Genomic DNA, 22,423 nt, shown 5'->3' with positions numbered 1-22,423 from the left:
ACTTTTGGCAGTGTGGGCAGTGTGCCAAGTCCTGCTGGAAAATGAAATCCATAACAAGAACAAGAACTCCATAAAAGTTGTCAGCAGAGGTGCTTTAAAATGCAGTAGCATTTTGTAAAATAACAACAATACAAAACACATTATTGTTTAAGTGGAGATAAGGTTCAGGTCATTCAGTGGCTCTGTCTCCACAGGTCAGAAGAGAAACCCTGAGAAGAGAGAAAGGAGTCCATGACATTACATCCTGCCTCGCCACAGGCCTGACAGCCAATCAGCTCCACCGTCCTGAAGGCTGTCGTACCCTGGCTGGATGCTGTGGTAGACCATGGACTGCTCTCTGGGATATTAGACAATTTTCCTCAGTAAATATATGACTGAGTTTTTGTTTCATTTATTTAATCGGATTCTCTTCATTTACTTTTTCATCTATTTTGGACTGATTAGAAAATTCATAATGTCCTTCATAAATTCGTAATGTTAATAACAGATTATTAAAGTTGGTTTGTGGTGTATATATATTTTTTATGTTATATACAGCTCTGAAAAATTAAGAGAGCACTTCAGTTTCTGAATCAGTTTCTCTGATTTTGCTATTTATAGGTTTATGTTTGAGTAAAATGAACATTGATCTTTTATTCTATATTTGCAGGTTTTTAATGATAGTTTTCATGCATCTTGGCATGTTCTCCTCCACCAGTCTTACACACTGCTTTCGGATAACTTTATGCCTTTATTACTGGTGCAAAAATTCAAGCAGTTCAGTTTGGTTTGATGGCTTGTGATCATCTTCCTCTTGATTATATTCCAGAGGTTTTCAATTTGGTAAAATCAAAGAAACTCATTATTTTTATGTGGACTCTTCTTTTTCACCCAGAGCTGTATATATACAATAGGTGGCCAATTTACCAATCAGCAGACTGGCAGCCGGGGGAGCTTTATCTTGGATACCACCAGGGGGCAGTAGATCATCGTGATTCTTAGAGTCCAGGCTGAGTTCAGGTCTGTGTCTCTTACTGAGGTTTGGTTATTATCTGGCAGAGCAGAAGGAAGAGAGTCCTGACAGAGACAGGGACGCATCAGCTGATGCAATCACAATGAACAAAGTGGCAACCGTCACACTGTACTGAGACCAGTGGGACACAATAGTAGTAATCTGTCCCCGAGAACAACCTGTTCTATTATAATCTCTTTATAAAAAAAGAGAGAGACATCAGATGAAGAATCATCCATTCTATTATTAGGTCACCCAGCTCATCCTCAATTCCCCCATTCCTCCCATCACACCTCTAAAACCAAGTATTACTCTCCACCTACTGACAATTAAAACAGAGACAGAGAGAGAGAGAGAGATAGAGAGATAGACAGATGTTCTAATTTTCATCTAGGTCACAACAATAGACAAACACAGTCTGCTTAAACTAATACCTCACAAACAATTCTATGGTTGCATGGTTTAATTGAACACAATATGTTAACATTTACAGTGAGGGGGGAAAATAGATAGATAGACAAAGAAGAGAGATAGATAGAGACGAGTAAGAGATGAAAAGATAGATAGATAAAGAAGAGAGATAGATAGAGACGAGTAAGAGATGAAAAGATAGATAGATAAAGAAGAGAGATAGATAGAGACGAGTAAGAGATGAAAAGATAGATAGATAGATAGATAGATAGATAGATAGACAAAGAAAAGAGATACGAGATAGAGAGATAGAGACAAAGAAGGTAGATAGGTAGATAGATAGATAGACAAAGAAGAGAGATAGATAGAGACAAGTATGAGATGAAAAGATAGATAGATAGATAGATAGAGATGAGTGAGAGTGAAAAGATAGATAGATAGATAGATAGATAGATAGATAGATAGATAGATAGATAGATAGATAGATAGATAGATAGATAGATAGATAGACAAAGAAGAGAGATAGATAGAGACGAGTAAGAGATGAAAAGATAGGTAGATAGAGACAAAGAAGATAGATAGATAGATAGATAGATAGATAGATAGATAGATAGATAGATAGATAGATAGATAGATAGATAGATAGATAGATAGATAGATAGAGACAAAGAATTGCTTAGATTGTCTGCCCAAACCCGACCTGACCCGAGGCCGGGTCGAGATTTCCCACCACATTCCTTGGGCTGGGTATAGATAGACAGATAGATATAGACAAAGAAGATAGATAGATAGATAGATAGATAGATAGATAGATAGATAGATAGATAGATAGATAGATAGATAGATAGATAGATAGATAGATAGATAGATAGATAGATAGATAGAGATGAGTGAGAGGTGAAAAGATAGCTAGATAAAAAGACAGATAGATAGATAAAGACAAAGAAGATAGATAGATAGATAGATAGATAGATAGATAGATAGATAGATAGATAGATAGATAGAGATGAGTGAGAGGTGAAAAGATGAGTGAGAGGTGAAAAGATAGCTAGATAAAAAGACAGATAGATAGATAAAGACAAAGAAGAGAGATAGATAGAGACGAGTAAGAGATGAAAAGATAGATAGATAGATAGATAGATAGATAGATAGATAGATAGAGACAAAAAGATAGATAGATAGATAGATAGATAGATAGATAGATAGATAGATAGATAGATAGATAGATAGATAGATACATAGATACATAAATAGATAGATAGATAGATAGATAGATAGATAGATAGATAGATAGATAGATAGATAGATAGAGACAAAAAGATAGATAGATAGATAGATAGATAGATAGATAGATAGATACATAGATAGATAGATAGATAGATAGATAGATAGATAGATAGATAGATAGATAGATAGAGACAAAGAATTGCTTAGATTGTCTGCCCGAACCCGACCTGACCCGAGGCCGGGTCGAGATTTCCCACCACATTCCTTGGGCCGGGTCGGGTCGGGCTCCAGAAAATAGTCTGAGATGTAGGCATCTGTTTTTTAATTATATTTTTATTTTATATAAAGCTCTCGTGTGAAAATCACAATGTTGCTAAGTAACCAAATATTATTGTTAACGAAAACGAGCCAAATAATGAAAACTGTATTGAATTATGTATGGGACTAGAATATGAGCACGAGGAGATAAAAGAGAAACAGGAGATACAGTGTGTGAGAACCTTTACCTGTGAGTAGCTCATACACCAGAACACGCAAATCTCTCTCTCTATCTCTTTCTCTGTGTCTCTCTCTCTCTCTCTCTCTCTCTCTCTCTCTTATTTATTATTTTAATTAAATAATAGTTCTATGCTTCTATGTTACAGTGTTAATTAACATAATTCTGATCATATTCAAACAGCCCGAAAACAGACAGTTTATGGGGCGGGTTGGGTTCGGGCTCAGGCTCATAATGACAGTTCATGGTTGGGGTTGGGTCGGGCTCGGGCAGAACGTGCACGGGCTCGGACTGGGTCTGATTTTTTGGGCCCGATCTAACCTCTACTGTAGGTGCTGGTTTAAAACAAAGAAAAGGTGGTGGTTCTCTAATCAGTACAACAGAACTGTAATATAGTTCCACACTGCAGACTCTAACTCAGCTCTTTAAATTTATCTTCTGAGAACTCTCCTCAGAGCTGCAGGCTGACAGTAATGTACAGTAAAGGAGTCTTGAGGACACCAGAATCTCAGAACTGGATTGGGATTAAAATAGTTGATACCTGATCCCATTGGCGTAGGAACCGGGGGAACGTGTCCCACCCAATAGCAGAAACAGGTGGATTTGTCCCCCTCAAAAATGATACAGCAGAAAAAGCAGAAATAGTTGTAAAAAATAAACTTTTATTTTAAAAGCGTACCGATATCTGCACTCCATGCTATGAAAATCACCCCCTCTAAGTAAAGTTAGCTAAAGCAGTCATCTCCGCTTTTATGAAGAAGAAGAGAGGTGGTGCTTTTCCTGGCGGGGGTGCAGATTTAGGCACTACTATGGTGCTGAATTCAGCACCCCCGCCAGGAAAAGCACCCCCTCTCAGATGAGGCTGCAGATGACGTTTCTTTTTCTTTAATTCTTATGAGTCAGCATAGCTTAGAACAGTATCTTGGGTGTTTTCTAAGTAAAGTTAAATCCAAGAAGATGCGTACATGCGTGCTCCCAAGAAGGGGAGCTTTTCCTGGCCGGGGTGCTAAATTCAGCACAACACTGAGTTTACACACAAGCTCAGTGATGAGAGCAATGAATCACAACAATAATATGATAATACAAAATACTGTTATAAAAACGAATTCTGGGTAATGTCTATTTCTGCTAACAGACTAAGAGGGTTTGGATTATTTAACTTTTATATTAACTGCTGCCAAAAATCTCTATACAACATTAAGTTACATTCTTTTAATAAAAAAGGACACCATCGTAAGAAGTGCTTTCAGTAGAAAAAAATAAAAAGCACAGGTCTCAATGCGTCTAAGATTTTTTTTTTAAAGAGTGGAGAAAATGTATAATAATAATTTTTAAATAATATAAACAGAATTGACATTCCAATACACAATAATAATAATAATAATAATAATAATAATAATAATAATAATAATAAAATGTGTTATATTATTTTAAATATTAGGTGATAACTGATCAGTTTTTTGTCATATGTATATAATGTATAATTTTTTATAATAACAGTAAATGTAATGTGGAGTAACATGCTTGTATTTAACTAATAATTTCATAATTTTGCTTAATTCATTAAACTTGATCTTTACAACTTTATTTTTTGCAAGTGTCTGATTGGTCTGTTGAACATGACAAATACTTTACTATAAAACTCTTTTACCATGTTGGGAGCAATTAATTCAGTGTGTTTCGCTGGAGGTTCAGTCACAACTTTAGTGGGCATTCACACGTGGTGTTTTTTTTTGTATTTTCAGCATTATTTCATTCCTCTCTTCCTCTCTGTCGACATTCTTCTTTCTCTACAATCATTCTGAAGTAGAACTGCAGGATCAATTCTTAAAAGCTTCATCTAATGATGAGCAGGAAAACACTCGGCGGCTGCGGTTTGATCCTAAGGTTGAAAATAAATCAGAGAGTATTTGTTTGTGTGAGGATATTGCTCTGTTCCGGTGGAGTGTGGTGTTTTGTGCTGGGTTCGCAGGCCGCAGACGTGTTATGCTGATGAGCCGATGCTTTTGACTTCTCTAAACATGCTTATTTTGCTGTTTCTTTAAATTCGGAAGTGAAAGAATCCTCACATGGGAACTGAGAGAGGAACTGAAAACAACCTGGAAGGTTTCAATCCTCTAAATAGCGAAATTACGAAAATGTTTGATCTTTTTACCAACCCCTGTATGTGAGGTACAGTAGAGTAAGTGCTGCACTGATATGGTAAAAATCTGAATCTGTATATAGTGCTGAATTGACCATTTTGGTGAAAATGAGTGAAACATCTAGAGTTTGTTTATGTGTTTCTCAGATTGAGCTCTCTGATGTGATGTGTTTCATGTTTATATATGTTCTATTAGCTATTTAAGCAGCAATATTAAATATATATTTTGCACTTAAGGCTGCTAGCTTGTAGTTTTTGTGGCAGAAATATATATATATATATATATATATATATATATATATATATATATATATATATATATATATATATATATAAATATATATTTTAAAGGTTTCTTTTGTTGAGTTTTATTACATAACAACTTTTTAAATCCTGCACCTCAGTAATAAAGATCTTTTTCAATAAATTGACTGAAAAAAAAATTCAGGTGTCTGACTAAGTTACTCCGCAGACTTAAAAGAACACGTGAGGTGGTAGGTAGACCAATCTCAACACATGTTAGTGTCAGTACCATTGGCAGACGGCTACATGCACACATACCGTTGTGACCACAGCAATCTCTGTGCTGCATTGATCAATTGTGTTGCAAATTAATAACATTGGAACCTTTTTTTGTAAACGTTGCTAAATGTTCTTAAACATTTTTTGTTAGCTGGGTCCATGCTAAGACCCATAAGAGACACTACTCCTGTATATGTAGCTCAATAAATACTTTTCATGATATTATTCTCAAAGTTTAATCATTAATGTTCCTGCTAACTTGAATCTTCCTCAGGAAGAGCATTGCTGTCTTCTTTCTTGGTCCAGCTATTGATGAAGAATATATATTGTGACCATGGCCTTGCTGTATATCCAAGCTTATAAACCTGGTTAAAAACCTGGAATTGTTCCAATTCAATCAAAAAGCCATTTTTCTGACTTTCACTTCTTTCTATTAACTGTCTGAATTTGTGGAAGCTAACAGCCAGCAGCTTTTCCCTGTTTTAATATACCTGGTTAAGCTCATGAAGAGCTTAATAATTGTCTGGTGAGCTCTATCAGGAGCACCAGAGCGAGACTAATCTGTACAGATGGTGAGTCCCCAGGACCAGGATGGAGAACCACTGTTGTGGGGTAATACAGAGTGAAAGCTCTTCCAGGCCCTAATTTAAAAATGTACACACACACACACACACACACACACACACACACACACACACACACACACACAGACTGGCCATTTGATTAGAAACAACAGTTTTGCAGCTCCACTGTAGCTTTACTGAAGTATTCATACCCCTTATACTGAAGTGAAACGAAAATAATACAGGTTTTTTTTAAAGCACCCTTCCCTCTGAACCCCTAATTAAAATCCATTGCAATCAATTGCCTTCTGAAGTCACTTAATTAGCTAATAGAGTCCAGTAATGTTTAATTCATTCTCAGTATAAATATAAATACCTGTTCTGGGAAGACCTTTGTCTTGGTTTGTTAGAGAACACTAGTAAACAAACAGCATCATGAAGACCAAATAACTCTACACAATAAAGTTGTGGATAAGTTTTAAAGCAGGGTTAGGTTATATAAATGTATACCAAGTTTTGAGCATCCCAAAGAGCACTGCTCAATCCATCATCCAAAAATGGAAAATGATGGATGATCAAGTCATGGCCATTCACCTAAACTGACAGATCAAGCAAGGAGAGCACTGGTCAGAGATGCAGCCAAGACGCCCATGGTCACTCTGGAGGAGCTGCAGAAATCCACAGATCAGCTGGGAGAATCTGTCGACAGGACAACTGAGCTAGCGCTCAGCCGCGGCACGCTCGCCCGCAGCGCTGGCTCGTCTTTTGTGGAAAAAAGGGAAAGAAAATCGCTCGGTTACTGCTGTTTGACAGCCAGAACGCTAACCAGCCAGGCTAGGCTAAGCTAAGCTAATGCTGACCTAAAGCAAACTACGCTAACCTAACCACAGTCCAGCCGGCTAGCTAGAACCGACATGACCCAGCAAAACAAGCAGAAATGCTCAAAAAATGCACAGCTTTCACCTGAAGACGACTCCACAAAGCAGGAGAGGAGAGTATTAGCATTATTTTACAGTCCTAACGTGTGATGTTATTCGTGATAACACACTCCCTCTCGTGTTCTATTGCTTAAGTATAAATAGTACCCTTTAGTCTATGTTTGCTCTCGGTCTTTGCACCTTCCTCTGTCGCTTGTCTTGCCACGTTTTTGCTAGTTTATTTCCACATTCCTTAGTTCTGTGTTAAGTTTATATTCCCTGTTCTTTCTCTTGTTTGTTCTAGTTCCTTGTTTATCTAGTATATTTCTTCCTTGTATATATCCCTAGCCCTGTTAGTTATTTTCTGTTTAGTGTAGCTCTTGTTTGTTTCCCTGTTTGTTTATGTTTTCATATTTTCTCGTTATTTCCTTATTTGTTTGTTTATTTATTTGTTACATATTAAAGTCTGTCTTACCAGCTTTTACGTCCGCCTCCCGTCTACTCTCTTCGTTACATTAGTTCACTACATAATTTAAACAGACAAACTGTCCCTTACACTGTACCAAAATGTCTTGATGAACTGACCAATAAAAACTCTTTAAAATGACCTGAAATAAACTCTTTTTCCATTGACGTCCATTGAAATTTAACAAGGTTTTTTCTCTCTCCTGTAAAGTTGCTGGTTTGGAGATAAGTGTTTTTCATTGGACAGTGACGATATGAGAAATATAAAGTGAAATTAATATTACTAATTGCTGAATATAAAGCATGTGCTTTCAGTCCCATGGAAATTAAGCAGTGTAATTGTTATGATGTCACTGATGCCAACGGTTACTTTCTTTAAGGGGCAGGGTTATCCCAATATGACTATGTGGGCAACGAATTCTTGTAATTATTTTACGCTTTAAAACTGCAGCTTAAGGAAACATTTAAATGGCTAAATTATTAAAAACATCTTCAAAAGCATTAAAAAATATATTTTTTAAATTATATTTACCAACTCTATACAACTATACAACAAACTTACTTTAAATTGAGTTTCATGTAATTTACAATAAGTATTTAATATTAAAGGTATCATTTTATAGTGTTTGTATTAAATGTGAACAGCAGTGTTTCAGAACAAAGACTGAGAGTTCTAGACTTTCAGTATTATCATATATTACCATACCACAACCATGACAGAATCCACCACACAAATGATATCAGGTCTGGTGAACCGTGTCCCTGTGCTGAATGAGCTGGAGAGGGGGGCTGAAGATGCAGTAAAAGATGGCCTACAGTCTGTAAGTGGACCTGTAATGGTAGACTGACTTCTTAAGGTGGGGAGGAAGATGGGTATAAAACAAGCTTTTTTATGCACTTCATAAGTAGGACACTATAAACTTTTTCTGCACCCCTTTAAAATAAGGCTCCTTTATAAAGGATTTGGAAATAGTTTATAAAGGGTTTAATAATGGTTATTTATTAGGTTATAAACCATTAATAAGCAGAAGGGGAAACAGAGACCTGCCGTGTTCCAAATAGTAATTCCACATTTGTTTATACTGTTAAACCTCAGATCTTACTAGATGAGTATCTTACTTCCTCTTTTTCATCAGTCAGCATTTACATTTCTGTTAATAACTTTATTTATTTAACTAGCAGAACAAATTAAATGACTAAACTGACTTTCTATATTATTTTATCAGATATATTAAAAAAGTTATTATTTTTGCTATTGTTTTTTCTATTTATGTGTTGTAAGTGCTTTTCAGGTCTTTACATCTGATTTAGCACCTTCTGTCTGAACGCACCCATTTTTCTTATGAGCAAAAGTATAGGAACACGTGACTGTCAGCACTTATAGTTAGTGCATTTATAGTTAGAGTAGTAACTAACATGAAAACCAAAGAGCTGTCTAGGGGTGAAAAACAAGCAACAGCAAAGCTGAGAGAAGATGGAAAATCAATTAGAACCATTAGAGCACAAAAAATGTTCATATCCAGAACAACAGTTGATGAAAGAAACATTGAAGGTTCTGTAAATAAAAACCCTAACACAACTGTTAGAAATACAGTTCTTCATCTAAAAAAGGAAGATTTTTTTTTATTTAGTAACTAATATTAATCTAACAGAAAAAATATTTAATTTAAAAATGTGTATTTAAAAGCTATTTCAGCACATCCTCAGCGTTTACTCAAGAATTCTGTATAAATAAATAAATTTTTCTTCGGTGAACACTGTTCTTTGTTGTTATTTTTAATAGGTTATGATAAAGTGTATTATTATAATATATTTTCTTTTTCTTTTCTGATTTAGTATTATTTATTTGATCTTTGTTACTTATCATTCATTGTTTTACTATTTGTATCTGTAATGTTGAATACTGGCAATTTCTGTTGACAGTTTTATTTGGTGTTCTTGTTTTATTCTATTGGTTTGCATGTTTTCTAAATTTAGATTTATTTATTAATTTGAATTGTTTCTACTTTAATTTCTTTCCTTTTTATCATTATTTCTGTAGTATATTTTTAATTAACGATAAACAATAAATACAATATAAACCTACTACGCTGATAGTGATTGGCGCGGGCTGCGCGTGGGCTTGAGCGAGCGGCCAATCATATCGCACGAGGGGCGGGGCTTGTCGGAATACGGGCGGGGGGGAAATAACGCCGGTTGCTGAGGGAGCGCTTCTCGGGTCACGTGACGGAGGAGAGGAGAGGTAGAGGAGGAGGAGGAGGGGGTGAGAGAGAGAGAGTGAGAGAGAGATACACTTAGAGAAAGAGAGAGAAAGGGAGAGAGATAGAGATACAGAGTGAAAGAGAGAGAGAAAGAGGAGGAGGAGGAAAATAAGCTGATTCTGCCTCTCGGTGCCGATGACATCAACCCGCGCGCAGCCCTCGACCGGCGGAGGCTCGAGGAGGATGGGGGCGCGGAGATAACGGCACCCCCGGAAACGCATCTTCTCTTATTTAGTGTCTCTCTATCTGTCCATCTCTCTCTCTCCGCCCCACACACACTTACACACACTCTCTCTCTCTCACACACACACACACATACACACTGACACACACAAACACACACCGGACTGTTAGCCAGGCTATTAACCCAGTGCAGCGCGCGGAGGTGTCTGGTTGGATACACGGAATATAGTAGGAGCCCACATGCACGCGCAACGACAACAAAGGTAAGCGACCCTTTGAACTCCTTCGGAGATGCGCTGCTTTATTTATTTATCTGTCTGGAGACCGTCTGGTGGGCTGGTGGGGTTCGGAGTGGATGCACCCCACCCTAGGTGCACCTGGACCGGGCTAATGGAGGGGGGCGAACTCCGGCTGTTTGGTCCTGGGGTGGGTGGAGGTCTGACTGAGCGCGCGAGGCTCTGCTAGAGTCTGATCTGACCCGTATCAGCTATCGGTTGGAGCTCCGTCTCAGGTTGATGATAATGGGCTTTGTATCCGGTGCTCGTGCACACGGAGATGCTGCTGCTTCTGCTGCTGCCTGCGCGCGCGCCCGTCTGCCTGCCTGCCTGTCTTTGCCATTGTTCGCTTACAGAGCAGCGAGACTGACCGACCAGCTGCCAGCAGCTCGAGCTCCCTTTGTTCCAGTTTCGATTAATCGCAGCCGGAGTTAACTTGCACTGTTTTGTCCTGTTTTTTTGTTTTTGTTTTTGCATTGCTTTACAATAGAGAAGATGTTAGAAACCCCCACTAACTGAAGCCCCCCGGCTGGGGGGCACTTTATTGGTGGGTGAACTGGTGAAGGCTGCTGTGTTGGAGAGGTCTGAGGCAGTAATCACTGGGCTTAATGGTTCTTTCCACTGCTGAGTGCTGTCAGGGCTGACTCTTATTTATTGTGCCATACAGGAGGAGGCTGAGTGGGAACTGAAACATGTTTTAAGCAATAAAAAAGAGGTAAAGAAAAAATAAAAGGAAAAAAAAACAAGTTCAAGCTGTGAGATTTCAGATGAAGGTTGCAGATAAACCTATTAACTTATACAGTTCAGACGAAGCTATTCAGAATTCCAGTATTTTTTTTTATTTCTAATCATTGCAACTATTCGACTAATTGGTTCATGATTAGTCCTTTCGATTAACTGTGAAATTATGTGGTTCCATCGTGTTTCAGATAAACCCAGGTTGTGCTTTACTAATCGATTTAGTTTGTCATGACTTTGATTAGTCAGAAAAAGAAAAGATGCCATTATGCCTCAAAAGAACCCAGAAGTCTGTCACAATATCAATATTTTGATTCTCATATTGATTTTAATATACTCTTTGTTATAGATGCAACTAATGACTATTTGCATAATCGATTAGTCAGTTCACTATGATTTCGATTAATCAGGAAAAGAAAAGGTACTATTATGTTTAGATGAATCCACACTGTCACAAAGGCAGTAATTTGATTTCTAAAATTTATTCCAATATATTCCCTGTTATAGATGCAATTAATGACCAATGACCATTTCCATAATCGATTAGTTGGTTTACTATGGTTTCAAATAATCGTGAAAAAAGGGCAGGTGAAAGGAAAAGGTGTCTTTATACTGTATTTCAGATGAACCCACCCACAGTATCACTGTCTGTGAAAATACCAGAATTTAGATTCTGATAAAAAACTGTCGAATTAGCGCAACTATTTGATTAGTTGGTTCATTGTCGATTGATTAATTGGCAAATAATATGGTTCCATCATGTTTCATATGAACCCAGGTTGTGACACAACCAGAATTTTGTTTCCTATTTTGAAGTGTAGTGTCTTAATCAGAGCTGCAATTAATAATTATTTACATAGTCGATTAGTTGGTTCGGTATGATTTCGATTAGTCAGAAAAAAGGTACCTTTATGTTTAGGTGAACCCACACTGTCACAAAGACAGTATTCTTTTTCTAATATTGATTCCAAAATTCTCCCTGTCATAGATGCAACTAATGACTATTTCCACAATCGATTAGTTGATTCACTATGATTTTGATTAATCGGGAATACAGGGCAGGTAAGCGGAAATATTGTCATTATATTTCAGATTAACCCACCATAATATACTGTACTGTACTGTGAAAATACCAGAATTTTGATTCTGTTAAAAGTCTAGTGTCTCAATCAGAGCAGCAACTAACGATTATTTCCATAATCGATTAGTTGGTTTCCTATTCAATCAATCAATTTTTTTTTACTAAGATTTTGATTAGTCAGGAAAAGAAAAGGTACCGTTATGCTTCATATGAACCCAGAGTAAAGATCAGCACAAGCCTGACACAATATCAATATTTTGTTTCTAATATTGATTCTAATATACTCTTTGTTATAGATCCAACTAATGACTATTTTCAACTAAACTATTTCGATTAGTTGTTTCATTATGATTTCAATTAATTTAGGAAAAGAAAAAGTACCATTATGTTTCAGATAAACTCATAATATACTGTAGTTCAGAATTTTGATTTTGATATGGTTTGTTAGGACTTTGATTAATCAGTAAAAGGAAATATGCCATGATTTTTCACATGAAGCCATAATATTGTTCAGACTGAGTCTGTTATGATACCAGTATTATTATTATTCTGATATTAAAACCAAGTGTGTCTCAGTCAGGGCTGAAACTGATGACTGTTTCCATAATCGATGAGTTGGTTTACTATAATTTAGATTAATTATAAGATGAAAAGGTGCCAGTGTATATTTTAGATGAACCCAGAACTTAACTGCAATTATTACCAAATTACCAGTATAATAATTCCATAATAAATATCTTATGTCTAATGACAAGTGTGTCTCAGTCAGAGCTGCAGATGACAAACATAATCGATTACTTGGTTGATTATTAGGGCTGCAACTAATGATTTTTTAATGATTTTGGTAGTCGACTAATCTGATGATTCTTTTTTCAAGTAGTCGATTAGTAAACGATTATTTCTGCCATGTCCTCCATCTCTAAAAATGATAGAAACATCTGAACATGAGATTTAAAAGGCATTTAAAGGGGTAGATGTTGTTTAAAAATGGAAATATTAATATTAAGGGATTAAATGTGTAATCTGTTTTATTTGGGCACTTTTGGAGACACAGACTAAGTTGAGACAATGAAATTTGTAGTTGACAAAATTAAATAATCAACATTGTCGATTATATCGACTAATCGTTGCAGCCCTTTTCATTATGATTTTTTGCTTAATCATGTTTTAATATTATAGATTTTTTTGTCACACTGAACTTCATGCATTACCAGTCTCTATTTCATCTTTTGCACTTTTATACATTCAACATTTCATGTAATTTTCCCCCAACATTAAATTCAGCAAATAGGCTAAACAGTGTATCATTTTTCTGATACACCGCATGTTACAGGACATGGCTTTACTATCGTGTCCCATGACTTTTGCCATGTGTCATAGAAGCTAAATTACGCTAAACTGAGCTGTAGATGTGTGTGTGGGGGCTTCTGTTTTAAATATGGAAGATTCACATTGTCCGTTCCTATGGACTAATCTGGTCACCCTCATTACCACCCACTGCACTGCTCTGTCCACTGTGGGTGGTAATATTAGCCGTCTATTACTTATTCCCGGTACACATGTTAAATGTCCGTACTTAAAAACGATGGAAATTAAATCATCCATTCCATCCATCTGGCACCCTCAATCAGGCCTCACAAGACAACACCTCACAACATATACGGGTCTGGGCTTTCTCAATCCATCCTCTGAGGTAACACTTTATGAATAATTTAGATACTGCTGCCCCACGACTTTGTATTTGTGACATATCATTTCATTATTAAATGTAGTTAGTTATACTGTAAAAGCATTCAATTTTGGGCAAAAATTAAATGATGACTGCATTGATGTGTGTAGATTTTGCTCTGATTTGTTAATCATTAAAATGGCTATGTTTATAAATTTGTGAGAGTTGCAAAAAATTAATGCTAGCAATTTAGAGGCCCAACCACGATTTTATTATGTTTTTTTTTTATTTTAGGAAAATAGTTTTTGATTCCACTTTAAAATAAAAAACATTAATAAGCCATCATTACAACACATAAATAAAAAGAACGACAAAAACAATAAAATTTTTAATATATCTGATAAAATAATATAGAAAGTCAGTTTAATCATTTAAATATGTTAGTTAAATTAATAAAATTATTAACAGAAATGTTAATAATGAAGGATGCAAAAGAGAGAGTAAGGTAAGCCTCTAGTAGGATCTGAGGTTTAACAGTAGAAACGAATGTGGAATCACTATTTGGAACACGACAGGCCACTGTTGCCTTTTCTATTTTTATTTATGTTAGAACTGCTTATTAATGGTTTATAACCTAATGAATAACCATTAACAAACTCGTTTGTAAACTATTTATTTATGAACCCTTTATAAAGGAGCCTTATTTTGAAGTGGTACCCAGTTACATTTTTATATATAATAACTAATACAGGGTACCACTTTAAAATAAGACTACCCTTATAAAGGGTTTATAAATTAGATTAATAAGTATTGTTGATTAGGTTTTAAATGCCTTAAAACTATTGATAAGCAGTTACAACACATTAATTGAAAAGGCAACAGTGATCCGTTGTTTGTCATTTCTATCCATGTTGTTATTTATTGATTAACTGCTTATTAATGAGTTTCAAAGTATTTGCAGCCTTATTAATAACCATTAATAATCTCCTTTATAAACCATTCATTACCCCTTTATAAAGGTAGTCTTATTTTACAGTAGTATCGAATAAAGTACTAGTTTGCTAGTTTCCCGTCTGGAGTGTGGAGATATGTATGTGTGTGTGTGTGCACATGCTTGTGTGTGTGTGTTTTTATGTCAGTGTGTGCGTTCCTGGCCAGGCACACACACGTGTCTCCATGTTAATAACAACCTTTTCTAAAGTCAACCACATCACGCTCCCCTGAGCTTTAGAAATGGCTGCCCTCCCTCTCGGCTGGCTCTCCGAAGCTCTCGCGCGCCCCTGCTCCATCTTCCTACACCTTCTGTGATTCCGCGTTTAAAGCCGAGTGGTGTGAGGCCGGATGGCAGGGGACCAGCAGCGCTCCTGAGTGTGGGCCATCGGGCGGCTCTCTCGGCTTTTCATAACGTTTCGGTGGACTATTTGTGGTCGGAGCGTGGGCGAGCATCCTGTTAGACTTTCCTATTAGCCTCGACCACGCATTGATAACTTTATGCATCTCGAATACGTGTAATAAGAGTAGTTCTGGGTAGAGCTGGACAGGACAGAAACGTTTCGGATGTCAAAAAGTAGTTGAACCCAGAAGGAATGAACCGACATAGGGCTGCGCGATATATCCTTTAAGCATAGTCATTGCGATGTGTGCATTAAATCAAACATGTCATGTTGCAGTGGTTTGATTTTTGACACTATAGAAGTAGATACACAGCGCTGTCTCTGTGTCTGTGTGAGTGACAGGCTGCTGCAGCCTGAGAAGCGCGAGGAGTAAACAGGAGGTAACTGCATGGCCTCCATCCACATGGTTGGCCACGTGCTTGTAAACTTGAGCATGTGTCGAAAGCTGTGCACCTCAGTCCAGCACAGTTTTGCAGAGCAGCTATTTCCAGTTACAGCTGAATTCACACTTTTATTCCCAGAAAAACACTCTTAAACACCTGATTAAAGGGCTGATTACTGTTGTTTTGCTGTTTTCCTCAGGTTTTAAGAGCTCAGCGCTGACTCAGCTCTTGATCGGTCCGGACGCGAGTGGGGGAGGGCTGGTTACATCATGAGCCCTGCACTGTTTAATATCTCAATATATATTGTCAAAAAAATACAAAAAACATTTGCAATATAACATTTTTCAAATATCGTGCAGCCCTAAACCGACAGGAATTACGGTTAGAGTAACTCAGAATGCCAGAGGTTCTTCTTCATTGACCAGTCCTGCTTTGGCCTTGGTGTAGACGACCCACGAATCTGTGGAGAGACTCTAGTCAGCACCAAGGTCCACAGTTTGTTTTCACACAGAAGACCTGGTTTCATGGTGTGTTGTGCAGTTTTGTACACTGGCAGATCTGTACATCTTTGGGGACCTATTTTATCAATCTTTGCATGAGCCACCATCCATGCAGCTTCATTTAGGACATGTTAATGTGTCTTTTGTCTTCTTTCAGTCAGTGGTGCACCTGTGTTTTCCTTTGCCAAGATAGCAATACTCCAGTAATTTACCTGAACAAACCTCACTACCACACCAACATGACCACAAGCGCTGTTGCTATTTATACGTTTTTTTTTTTCTATTTTCTCCCCAATTTACAAGGCTAATTACCCAAACCACTCATTAGGAGTCCCCCTATCACTAGTGATGCCTCAACTCCAGGAGAGTGAAGACTAGGACAAGCCTCCTCCAATACATACTTGAACTGTTGCTGATGCTGTATTGCTGAGTAGCATCACAGTGCACTCGGAGGAAAACGTACCGACTCGATTCTGATACATCAGCTCACAGATGCCTTGTGCTGATCTACATCACCCTAGGAATGATGAGGGGAGAGAGCACCATCTACACAGATGGAATTCGTCATCCGCTTTTAAACCATTTGTCCAGTGAACAGAATTAGAATTGCCATCAGCAGCCGGAGTCAGTCAGCAGCTGTGTCAGTCAGCACAGGTGTCTGTTAGCTGATGTATCAGAGCTTGGGAGCTGCGCTTTCCTCTGGATACCCAGTGGCTAGAAAAAAAATGTGTCAGTGTTGGGAGCATTGCTGGAGTGTTGGACTAGCAATAAGTGGGAGAGATAATTGTCGTTCCAAACTGGAGAGAAAATAAATTATAAGAAAATGCAAATTCTAAACTTAGCCTTATGGCTAGTTATCCTATTAGCCTCCATTAATGTACACATCTCTTGTCAAACGGTCCCTTCAGAGGATTTTTTACTGCACAGATTTTTCATGTTGAAAGTCATACAAGCCGAAGCCATCTGTTTCTGAAGTATCCTTGAGGAAAAGGACAACGTCTCCCCCCTCCCCCCACCTTTCCCCCCACCTCTACAGAAGGCAGTGTAATGCCACAGATGTCCTGTTGGTGAAACTGCAGTGAATACTCCGCTTGACCTGAAGTGGGGAAGCCAACAAAAAGAAGCCTTTAGACCAGGGCTTAGCAATTATAATCCTGGTGATCAGAATTCCTGCACTGTTTGATGCTGTTTCTGCTCAGGCACACCTGTTTAAACTCACCTGTTAATTGCAAGGTTTAGTAGGTCTGTGTAAGATCAGGAAAATCAGCGAACTGAGCTTTATGACTCCGGCCGACCCCTGCTTTAGACGCTTACAGTGGTCTCCAGTGTTCTCCAGAGTGGGATGGTGAAATGAGGAGGTTAATGAGATGCGTCTGATGTCGGCTCTCGCGCTGGAAGACGAGTGTGTGTGTGTGTGTGTGTGTGTGTTGGGGGGGGGGGGTGGTGTGTGGATTGTAGCGGAAATGTGTGTTTCCATTTGGAAATGAACCCACCCGTGTCCGTGTGTTGGTGGGGAAGGCCAGCTAATTGCGCATTTCGAGTGCAAGTCAATTGATCCAGTTCCATCTTCTCTCTCCGTCTTTTTCTCTTTCTCTCTTTCACTGACGGCTTCTCCATCATGGGAAATGGTCGGGTTCAATTTATCTGCTTCCTGTTTTCGCCCCTTAGCTCTGGGTTACCGTTGTCACACAGCTGAGTGATTAATCGATGAGCTGAAGCCGTGTTGAGCTGAAGGTGTTTGTTGCGTTGTTTACAGCCACGGTTTCAGGACACAAAGTTATTTTACTGATTGCATTTTCAATTAGTGAGGGGTGGAGGAGAAAGCCTCCTCGCTAATTATCGTCAATTCAATTACAGTGCGCTAAAATATTAACTGGAGATACAATGAAATAAAAAATTCTGGCTAATGCTGAAACTTTATTAAACTTTAAATTTACAAAACTAAACAGTATTTAAACTTTTTAAACAGCAATTTACAAACCATCATTTAAAAGATTGATTGAACACCTAAACTTATTAACATCACAGCAGACGCACCAACAAAGCACAGTAAATTGACCTCAGCAGTGCTATTCCAATCATAAATGTACCTCAGCAGTGTTAATCTAATCATGGATTTACCTCAGAATAGCTATTCCAATGAAACATTTTCGTCAACAGTGCTGTTCTAATGATGAATTTACCTCAGCAGTCTAATTTTAGTCATAGACTTGCCTCAGCAGTGCTATTCGAATAATATTTTTACCTTAGCAGTGCAATTCTAATTATGGATTTATCTCAGCAGTGCTATTCTAAATCATACATTTAGAATAAGTCACTTTAGACAAAAGCATCTGCCAAATGTAATGTAATGTAAGGTAATGTAAATAAATCTACCTCGAAATAGCTATTCTAATCTTACACTTTCTTCAGCAGTGCAATTCTAATCATGAATTTACCTCAGAAGTGCTATTCAATTAGGAATTTACTGCAACAGTCTAATTATGGTCATAGATTTACCTCTGCAGCACTATTGTAACCATATGTTATTCTCAACAGTGCTATTCTAATCATAAATCTACCTCAGAATAGCTATTCTATTCATAAATCTACCTCACAATAGCTATTCTAATCAAACACTTACTTTAACAGTGCAATTCTAATCATGAATTTACCCCAGTAGTGCTAGTCTAATCATGAATTTACTGCAACAGTCTAATTATAGTCATAGATTTACCTCAGCAGCACTATTTTAACCATATGTTATTCTCAACAGTGCTATTCCAATCTTCAATTAATCACAGCAGTGCTATTCCAGTAATACATTTACCTCAGCCATGCAACTTGTAAAATAGATTTTTATCCCAGATTTCTGAGTCTGTGCTTGTTGGCTCTATTTTGCAGATTTTAGTTTGCAGTTTTAATGAAAAAATAGATTGATGTTATATCGCAAATGTTTCAATTTGTCTCGCCCTTAATACCCAGACTGTTTATAAATGTTTTCCACTTCAAACGTTTACCTGAGGCTCAATGTACGGATTGTTTACTCCCGTTTTTTAGCCCGTACTCTAATCCACGGCTTTAAAAAAACTGTAGTGAATATGTGTGAGGAATAATTTATTTCATTGTCTTTGATCTTCTGGTGGTGGTGGATGGTGGTGAAGCTTTGCAGCAGCAGTCTGATCCTGATCGACGAGGAGCAAAAAAAAAAAAAAAGCCTGGAAATAAATCGTGGAGATCTGCGCTGCCGTGCCCTCGCCATCTCTAAAGAAACTCAGGGAGTATGAGGGCAATATTTACATACTGTAAGCAAGCTCTCAGTGAGTTTCAGTGCTTAAAATAGGACAAACCTCAGGAGCCGCTTATGTTCTCTGCATACATACATACTAAAAATGTGTTGGCAAGGGTTGAATAAGAAAAAAATATAACATTCTAAAGAATAACAGTGCCCACCTGATCCGGCAGTCAGCTAAATTTCATGACACCATCATGAAATTTAGCTGATGAATTTCTATGAAAAATATTAGAAAACAATCAGCTGTTTTGCCATCAGCGGCCGGAGTCTGAGAGAGCACAGTTGGTGGTCATGCTCTCTCTGGGTGGGTACATGGAGCTCTGTCCCTTCATCACTCCTAGTATAATGCTGTGTAATTTTCCACCATTTGTTTAATAGAAAACATGAATTAAGAAGCGTTAAAGCTTAATAGTTTTACTGTGCGACTCCTTTCAAGGGGGTGAAATACTTTGCGACCCCCTAGAACAAATAATTGGCGGTACTGCCTTCAAAAACTATAAGAATGATAATTTTATCAATTTACTCAAGTAATGTGATGGCTTGAGCTGCACTGAGGCATTAAGAGATGTTCCAAATGTGACTTAAAAGAGCTTAAAGAAGAACTCTGGTGTAAAATTGACTTTTGTTGTAGTAAAACATGATAAAGAGTACTAACCTTTGTTATATAGAGATACAGTAATTTTGATTTTTTTAACCATTTTTATACCGTTATTCAGTGTCAAAGTAGCTCCACACATCATTGGTAGAATCCGGAGAGCCCTGACATTTAAAACAAGGCATTAATAACCTTAAAAGTGCACAAGAAGCTTATTAAAAACCACTGTTTACAACTCGTAGCATTAGCTACAGTTTTGGGCGCCGCCATCTTCACTTCATTTTTACTTTACAAATTTGAGGACACCAGTTGCCTTAAAAAAGTTAAGTAATGGGTAATTAAAAGGTGAGTTAGCATAAATTAAAACATCAAGTTATTACAACTAAAGGGGAAGTTGATTTATTATAAGGTAACCCAGGGGGAATCACTACACACTGATGGTGAGTGTTAGTCAGAAACTGTTGGACACACCCAGTATGCAAATAGATTGTGACAGAAGCCAATAGAAAAGAAGCTGTTAATGGCAACAGACTAAAGTAAACTCAGTTATTATAAGTTGATTTAACTCAAAGATCTCAGTTTGAATGTATATATGTGCCCACAAATGTTCAACTAACTCAAAATAGCTGAGTGTTGTTCAGAAATATTAAATTTTATGTAAAACAGACTTAAATCATTTGAGTTCAAACAACATATGTCTTTACAGTGTTGATCTCGCCGCTGTCAGAGGCACACTGCTGCGCCTCAGCCAATCAGCTCACCCTCCTGCCTTTCCTCTAAACCCATACATCACCCAGTGCCAGTGCCCCTCCCAAACTGCTCCTCCAAATTTTTTAACCTTTTCCAAATTTGAGCTGAGGGTGGAGTCAGCAAAAATCAGGAAGTTTAGAGGCCCTTTAATGAAAAAATGTTGCTTACTGTGCCTTTAATCAGCATTTCTCTCACAACCCCCACAAAGACTATGTCAGGAACTCCGCGATTCCCACATTAAGAACTCCTGCTCTATAGAATTGCTAATGTTAGCATTTTCTTACTATTATTATGATTTACTCTAGGAAACTTCCTCAGTATTTTGAATGAGCACTTCAGTGCCGGTGCTGGTGTAAAGCACTGTGTGTGATTTATTAGAGCACTCTTGTGTTACATTGAGCTATTTGTGAAATGAATACTGCAGCCAAAAAAGACTGAAAGCTAATGAGTCTAGCCTACTTCATCAACCAGTGAATGAGAGCTAATGGACTCCATTAGCATGATCTAAACGCTAACTAGACCTTAGCTTTCATTCATTATTAGCAGCATTAGCATTTTTGGAGAGGTGAGGAGGTTCTTTACTGTCTGTACGACGGTAGAGCTAGAAGACGTTAGCGTGCTCGTTTCTGATGGATTAGTTATCCTCAAACACCCTTTGTTATTCAGCCGCTAGCATGTTTTGTTGCTGAGGCAGGTTAGCATGCAGGCTAGCATGCCTGCTGAAATAAATCAGTCTTTCTGGCGTTATGGCCGTCTGCTGATGAATAATGCAGTCGGCTTTATCTCTCCAGTGAAACGTAGAGAGAAGTTATTTTATTTTAGAGAGGGAGGAGAGTGATGGGGAGCTAGCAGTCTTCTTTGTCTCTGAGGATTTTACACAAGACATAGTCGGAATCTCATTCTTGTCTGGTTTAAAGAAGAAAACACAGCGCTGTTATTAAAAAATGTGAGTGCAGGTATTCTAGAAACTGACTTTGCTTCTGATTTTGAGATTTTTTAAAGAAAATAAGTTTTTTAGAAAGAAGAAAATTACTAAAGAAAGCGACAATAGTTAGTTGGATTGCTGTTGTTAGACAGTAAATAGACAGTGAATTAAAAAAAGTATTTTACCCCGCACAGATTACTTTTGTTTTAGCTTTTTTTTTGTCATACTGATATTTTTCAGATTATCAAACAAACTTTAATATCAGACCAAGATAACCTAAATAAATATAAAAAGCACTTTTTAAATGATAATTTTATTTATTCAATGAAAAACAAAAAACACTTTCCAAACCAATCTAGCCCTGTGTGAAAAAGTGAAAGTGAAAAAGTGAAAAACTTGTTTGTGCTGCTCTTGGCGACAACAACTGCAATCAAGCTGTACTGATAACTGCCAACGAGTCTTTTACATCTCTGTGGAGGAATTTTGTTTCATTCTTCTTTACAGAATTGTTTTAATTCAGACACATTGGAGGTTTTTCCAACACAAACAGCCTGTTTTAGATTATTCACAGCATCTCAATCAGACTGTGAACTTTGTGGGTTTGTGTGTTTTGGGTCATTGTCCTGCTGCAGAACCCAAGTAGACCTGAGCTTGAGGTCA

General features: G+C 37.5%; 1 protein-coding gene across 16 annotated transcripts in view; it reads left to right on the top strand.

Annotated features, from left to right (window-relative positions):
* Positions 1–9,991: 9,991 nt before the first annotated feature.
* Positions 9,992–22,423, top strand: part of ptprsb (protein tyrosine phosphatase receptor type Sb) — a 281,301-nt gene continuing 268,869 nt past the window's right edge. For 6 of the 16 annotated variants that reach the window (XM_049478945.1, XM_049478940.1, XM_049478944.1 and 3 more), the window contains exon 1: positions 9,993–10,442. The gene's annotated coding sequence lies outside the window, so the exon portion shown is untranslated. Of the gene's footprint in view, positions 10,443–22,423 lie in introns of all 16 variants that reach the window. The other 10 variants (XM_049478946.1, XM_049478941.1, XM_049478947.1 and 7 more) reach the window with 7 other exon arrangements.

This window comes from Astyanax mexicanus, chromosome 4 (assembly GCF_023375975.1).
Source record: "Astyanax mexicanus isolate ESR-SI-001 chromosome 4, AstMex3_surface, whole genome shotgun sequence".
NCBI classification, from domain to species: domain Eukaryota; kingdom Metazoa; phylum Chordata; class Actinopteri; order Characiformes; family Acestrorhamphidae; genus Astyanax; species Astyanax mexicanus.
This window is presented reverse-complemented; position numbering and strand designations above follow the sequence as displayed.